This window comes from Brassica napus, chromosome C4, assembly GCF_020379485.1.
Source record: "Brassica napus cultivar Da-Ae chromosome C4, Da-Ae, whole genome shotgun sequence".
NCBI classification, from domain to species: Eukaryota; Viridiplantae; Streptophyta; class Magnoliopsida; order Brassicales; family Brassicaceae; genus Brassica; species Brassica napus.
This window is the reverse complement of record NC_063447.1, coordinates 53,313,161-53,320,001: the sequence shown is the minus strand read 5'-3', so window position 1 is coordinate 53,320,001 and position 6,841 is coordinate 53,313,161. Positions and strand designations below refer to the sequence as shown.

Genomic DNA, 6,841 nt, shown 5'->3' with positions numbered 1-6,841 from the left:
GTTTTGCTGAGGTTGATAGCTGCCTTGCTGGTTGTTTCGAGGCGGATAACCACTCTGTTGGTTGTTGGGATAGGATTTCTGTTGGTAGTTGTTGTACTGAAAGTTGGGCTCTTTTTTGTACCAGCTACCATTGTTGTTGATGAAACACAGCTCTTCCTGACCTTCCAAACCCTCAACCTCATGGACAACAGGTGGTGTCTCTTGGCTTGGGTTACCAACAAAGTGCAGCTGCTCTTGTGTGGCTTTATCAGCAAGGAGGATGTCTATCTTATCCTGTAGAGCTTTCAACTCCTTCCTCGTCTGCTTATCATCTGTTCGACTGCTTCTGTCGTGGTCTCCACTGTAGACTGCATCACTCTTTACCATGTTGTCAACCAGCTCCTCTGCATCTTCCTCAGTTCTCCCCAAGAAGAACCCATTGCTAGCTGTATCCAGTCTGGCCCTGTACTTAGGAAGAGCACCACGGTAGAATGTGCTCAGCAAGCTCTCCTTAGAGAAACCATGGTGTGGGCATTGAGCTTGGTAGCCCTTGAATCTCTCCCAGGCTTCACTGAATCCTTCCAAGTTCTTCTGTTGGAAACTGGAGATCTCATTTCTCAGCTTAGCAGTTCTTGAGGATGAGAAGAATTTCTCCAAGAATGCTCTCTTGCACTCATCTCAAGTGGTGATAGAGTCGCTGGGTAGAGACTTCTCCCACTGACATGCCTTATCCCCCAAAGAGAAAGGGAATAGCTTGAGCTTGAAAGCATCTTCAGACACACCATTGGTTTTTGACAACCTGCAGTAGCTGTCGAACCTGTCCAAGTGATCGAATGGGTCCTCCAGAGCCAAGCCATGATACTTGTTGTTCTCGATCACGTTGAGGAGTCCTGACTTGACCTCAAAGTTGTTGGCTGCCACAGCTGGTGCTCGGATTCCGAATCTATGACCATGTATGTTGGGGCGGTCGAAAGTGCCAATGGGTCGAGCTGCCCGCGGTTGGTGTTCTGCCCCTTGCGGTGGATCTGCCATATCAATATCCAAGTGGGCCTGGTGTTCTTCTTCTCTTCTAGCTCTAGTACACTCCCTCTCAAAAGCTCTGATGTCTGCTACTATTGGAACTAGGTTTGATGGACCCCTGCTCCTCAAGTTCATACACCTGAAAGTGAAAGGTAAGTGAAGAAGAAGAATCAGTAACAAAACAAAATTAAAATGACTTAGTCTCAAGCAAGTGACTAAATCTCAATGTTTAAATCTACTAAGAATTTGGCAACGGCGCCAATTTGATGTTAGGAGCTTTCAAGGCTCCTAAGACAAATGTTGTAGTATAGTGATTGTCGAACCAGTTCTGAGGGATATCAAAGCACTGAGAATGCAAGTACTCACTTAATCTAAGTGCAACCAATGATTTAGATGGGTTTTAAACTACTACTAATACTAGAAAGCAATAACAAAATGATACTTTCTTGACTAAGGGAAAAGAGAACTCATGGGCATAGGGATTAGACCTTGGGTGATCAAGTATCGAACTAAGGATGGCAAATGATCAATCAAACTATCAACCTTAAGCCTAGACACAATTCTAAGCAAGCTCTATGTCTAGATAAATGCTCATTTGCTAACATATCTCAAACATCAAATGTCTTTGGTTGAATAATATGAAAGCAATCATTACTAACAAGTCTATTAGCTATCTTAGCATCTTTAACAACAAATGTCTTTGGCAAAGTATACTAAAAGCCTAGGAGAGTTGTCTCAGACATTTCATCAAACACCTTTCGGGTGGGAAATGCCTATTGATCAACTTTTGAGTGGCCAACTCAGAAGATGCATTAGGAATACTCTACTAGCAAGGAACAAGAATGATCTACACTAAAACATCCTAGAACTAACCTAATCACCCTTAATCTCCCTAACCCATGAATTCAAAAGGTGATTACTCACTAATCTCCATGATTCCTCTTAAACCCATATTGGATTTCAGATTAATCATGTAGAGAAATAGATAAGAAATCAACAATAACACAAGAACATAACAATCAAAATCCAAGAGATGAACTTCTCAAGAGAGTTTTTGTGTATTTCTCAATAGATCTAAAAGATAATCTCCTTGGTGGCTACCAAAGGTGTTTAAAACATAGGTTTTTCCAATTGAAAAACGTCCAAAATAAATTGCAAAAAGGTCCTCGAGAAATCATGATTTTCGGCAGCAAGGTAACGCGGAGCGACCTCGGCACGTCGCTGTGAGAGGTCGCTCCCGGGTCGTTTCTTCGCGAGCGACCTTGCTGTGTCGCTCCGAAGACGTCGCTCCCGGGTCGTCTCCTCGCGAGCGACCTGGCTGTGTCGCTCTGAGGACGTCGCTCCAGGCTTCGTTGGGTGTCGTCTCGCCATGGAAACGCGAGCGACCTCGGGGTGTCGCTTTGGGAGGTCGCTCCGAGAGGGGTGTGAGATGCGAGCGACCTCGGCGCGTCGCTCTGGACTGGTCGCTGTGGTGAGGTCGCTCTAGGAGCTGGAGCGACTTCGCCTTGTCGCTCTAGGAGGTCGCTCCGAAGCGTATAGGGCGAGCGAGTTCATGGCGTCGCTCCGGTAGGTCGCTCTGGCTGGAGTGACTTGAGATAGTCGCTCTGGGCTGGTCCCTCCAGGCAGTGCTTGTCCAAAGATCACTCTAATCACCTCATTTGAGCTCCAAATGCACCCAAGTGTCTCCAGGAACTTCATGTGGTACTCCAATACCTGATAGAGACATATGTATGCAAAATGCAACCTAGACATGGCTTAATCCTAATCTATATGATGAAAATGCACATGAATAAATGAATAAAACAATGTGAATATGCAAGATATCATTTGCGTATTAAAAAAAGTAGAGTTTCAAAAGTTTGTGTATTAAAATAAACAAAATAATTAGTTGGGATATTAAACTAGGTACCGAAAAAGTTTGGATAGTAAAAAGTTCAATAAAATTTAGTTAAGGTATTTTTATGGAATTTTCTCTATTCCCTTACAAAACTAAAAGAACGATATAAAGTGTCAACTGGCAAGATGTAGATCAATGAGTAAGTGGTAGAATGTATGTTATACATATGGTAAGTAGTTTAAAAATCGGAAAACATTTTCTACTCTAGTTTTGAAGTAGAATGAATTCTAAATTCGTAGAAAAAATCATTAAAAATTTTAAAATATACATTTATTTTAAAAGTAGATTACATTTATAATGTCTATTTTTCTATTTTTCTAATAATATACATTTATTTACAATTATTTATAATTGAGTAAGGGTTTTACAAGAAAAATGAGTAAATTTGACTAAAATAGACTATTGGGAGACAATGTGAGATTTTTTGTCCTTTTTACAAAATTTCTCGATAAATGTTTTAGGGGAAATTGGAAAAATAGGCCATATTGAAAATAAATCTCTCCATGTATACCTTTGTATTTTTTTTTATCAATATTGGAGATAATTTCCCTTATATTAATAAAATTAATTATCAAAAATTATATACAACTCAGAAAATATAAAAAATCTATAAAATCTGTGAATTTTTAACCTGTTTAACTATACAAAAATTAAATTAAAATTTATATATTTTAATCTAGGTTTTCTATAATATAACCATTTTACATGGATATAATGTGTATTTTAACTTTCCTTCTATGTTTTAAAGAAGTTGTTGTATATATTATAAAGTTTTCTCTACTATCTGTCTAAATATAAAATACACCAACCTCTATTGTACTCGTACTTCTTTGTTATTTGTAAATTACAATACATATGTATTGTAGGTTTTTTTCTGCGTTTGATTTTTCGAAAACGTTAATTATAAAATACAATACATCTAGTTGTTACGTGTATGCTATGTTTTAATCGGGTTGTTATTTATATTTTGACCATATTTAATCGCTCTACCTAGTTAGAACATGTATTCTATATTTTTTAAATGTTAAATTATTTAGTAAATAATCGTAACTGATTCTACGGAAAAGAAGATGTCATATTCTACGGAAGATGGCATGGTGAAAATTTAATTCCATATTAAACAAACTATTCTACTTTCGTTAAAATATAATTCTAATATGATGAATGCGAAGTTATTCCGAATACAATTTCTACTTTTATAAGAAATTCAAAAGTTTTACGAATACGAAATCTGGACACAACTCAAAAGTGTACATATAGTAGAATCTGCTTACATATTAGTTATTGTTTCTCTACACAGTGTAAAAGATGTATTCTACGGATAAGAATAATATTTCCAAAAATTTAGTTACAAAATATTCTAAAAATATATTGAAACTTTTTTTACTTTCGTAAAACATGTACCTGTGATTTTCTTGTCAAAAAAATAAAAAATTTGTAAGAACTTAGGTTAATTTAGGGATGAGAAAATTTATATTAGCATTATACCCGGACCCGGAGACCCGACACGAAACCGATCCGAAAAATCCCGGTCCGGTCCGAAACCGACCCGGTCCTTTTACCCTATTGGGTCTTGTTGTGATGGACCCGCGGGTCTTGGACCCGACCCGAACCCGAGATCCGAGTGGGGTACCTAAAACTTCTAGTATATATTAGGTATATATGGATGTTTTAGTTTATTTTTGGTATTATGAGTATTTTTTTTAAGTTTCAAATTTTAGTTTTTGGGTATGGTTTTGGGTTTCGGATAAAAATTTAGATTTTTTAAAATATAATTGGATAATCAGATAAAATTTCAGATATTTTTCATGTCCTTGGATCAGATTTTAGATAAAATTTCTCATATTTTTTAGGTATTTAAATATTTTCAGATATTTTCAGTGTTTTTTAGGTATTTGTTTGGGTTGGACCCGACATGATACGAACCGAACCTGATCCGTAACCGAACCGAATCCAAATCGACAAACTCTAATTACCATATTGGGTCTAATTATCTAAGACCCGACCCGATCCGGACCCGAGAAGACCCGAACCGAGAATTTCAAATTACCATGTATGGTCCTATATAAACTCTTAAACCCGAAGGACCTGGACTCGCAACGACCCAATCCAAACCCGATCCGAGGACCCGAATGCCCAGGCCTTGTTTTGTTTCATTTGATATTCCATTTCACTTATGTACACAATTTCTTCTATTATTATTTATTTTATCATGTTCCATTCTATATGATGGTTTTTTAAATGTGTTTTTGATATCTTCTACTACTATATTATTTGATAATGTTTTGATATTTAGGTTTTGGGTTTATATTTTAGGGTTAAGGTTTAGTGAATGAGGTTTAGGATTTAATATTTATAGGGTGGGTGAGGTTGAGGGCCAGGTTAATTTCACTAAACTCTACTATACTATATATTATGTTTTAATTCATTTCTAAATAGAATAAGCTATTTAATATGTAGTTTTATTGGTGTTCTTTTCTATTGTTTTGTACATAGAAAACAATGTTGTCGGCATTGCTCCATTGTTTGTCATCTTCCTTTGTAAATTATGTTTGCATTTTATCTTTTTGAAAGTTACACATCAAATCTGATGATTGTAACAAAAGCCAAACAAAAAAAAAAATTGAGCTTTACATATTTATTGATTCGCCATCTTCAACCTTAATTTCTTCTAGCCATATGTGTTTTCGTCGATGTCATAATTTGATCACTCTGTCACCGGTAACTTAAAAATTGTAAGGACATAACCAGACAAAACATGTATAAAATGTTATCAGTTTAATAACATCAAAATCAAAGCTACTTTCTTAATTTTGACTCTAAAATTGGTTAGTTGGCAAATTTTTTCCTAACATTATTAATGATAAAAAATTATAATTGTTAGACTTTTTTCATCGTTTTGGATTTGCCCATAGGATACGTCCTCATGTCCTAGTCTCGGAGACCCGCGTGAAATTTGGTGGTTTCTGTTTATTTTTAGAAATTTAAGTTTTCTTTTCTTTAATCAAAAATGTTGTGACCCTACCAAGTTATTTTTCTTTAAGATGTTACTAGATTTTGACTTGCTCTTTGGGTTCATTTTTTTTTTTTTTCAATTGACAAATATTTAGTAAATGTCATATTTCATATATTTGTGTTTTATTTTATAAAAGACTTAAACTTTTTATCTTTCTTTATCGTGTTTCATTTTAAATGACTATTTATGTTAAAAAAATTAAACTTTATTTTTTTAATGAATTAAGTTGGTATAACTCTGATAAATTAATTGTATTATGTGGTTAATATTTTTAATAAAAATAATTATATACTTTTAATAAAGATTTATACTTTTCAATGAAAAAATCAATTTTTTATGAATGCTTAAATTATATTAAGAAAAGAAAAAAAAATAATTAGGAATGGTTGAAATTTTTTTTTTTTCGAACTTGGACTAAATGGCCCAAAGGAAAAAAAAAGTGAGAATTGGATCTGATTTTTTAATCGGCCCAAATGGTCCAAGAGAGATCTGATGTGATCAGTGGGCTGAATCAAAAAAAAGGCCCAATATAGATGTGTTATTAATATTACTTGATTGCCCTTAATGAAACATGTAATGTTAGTAAAGAAATTGCAGGCTAAGGTAAAAAGGACAATAGGATCCTGCTTTAATAGTATAGATACTTGATTGCCCTTAATGAAACATGTAATCTTAGTAAAGAAATGACAAACTAAGGTAAAAAAGACAATAGGATCCTACTTTAATAGTATAGATTATCCCACAAATGTTTTTAGTTGATCCCATAAAAAAGTAGAAAAAACACGTTTCATTTAATTGGGTGTTATGTATTTGAACTCACGTTATTATTTATTTATTCAGACTCACTTTTATTTAAACCCACTTGAAAGGAATACTATACATTTTAGGGAAAATTGCCAAAGTAGAATGAAAAAACAACCTCATTGTCC

The 6,841-nt window shown here is 34.8% G+C and overlaps 1 non-coding gene across 1 annotated transcript; it reads left to right on the top strand.

Moving 5' to 3' along the window:
- Positions 1 to 496: 496 nt before the first annotated feature.
- Positions 497 to 603, top strand: LOC125586595. The gene has a single exon (XR_007323132.1). It is a non-coding gene; the product is annotated as a small nucleolar RNA R71 (small nucleolar RNA).
- The last annotated feature ends 6,238 nt before the right edge of the window (positions 604 to 6,841 follow it).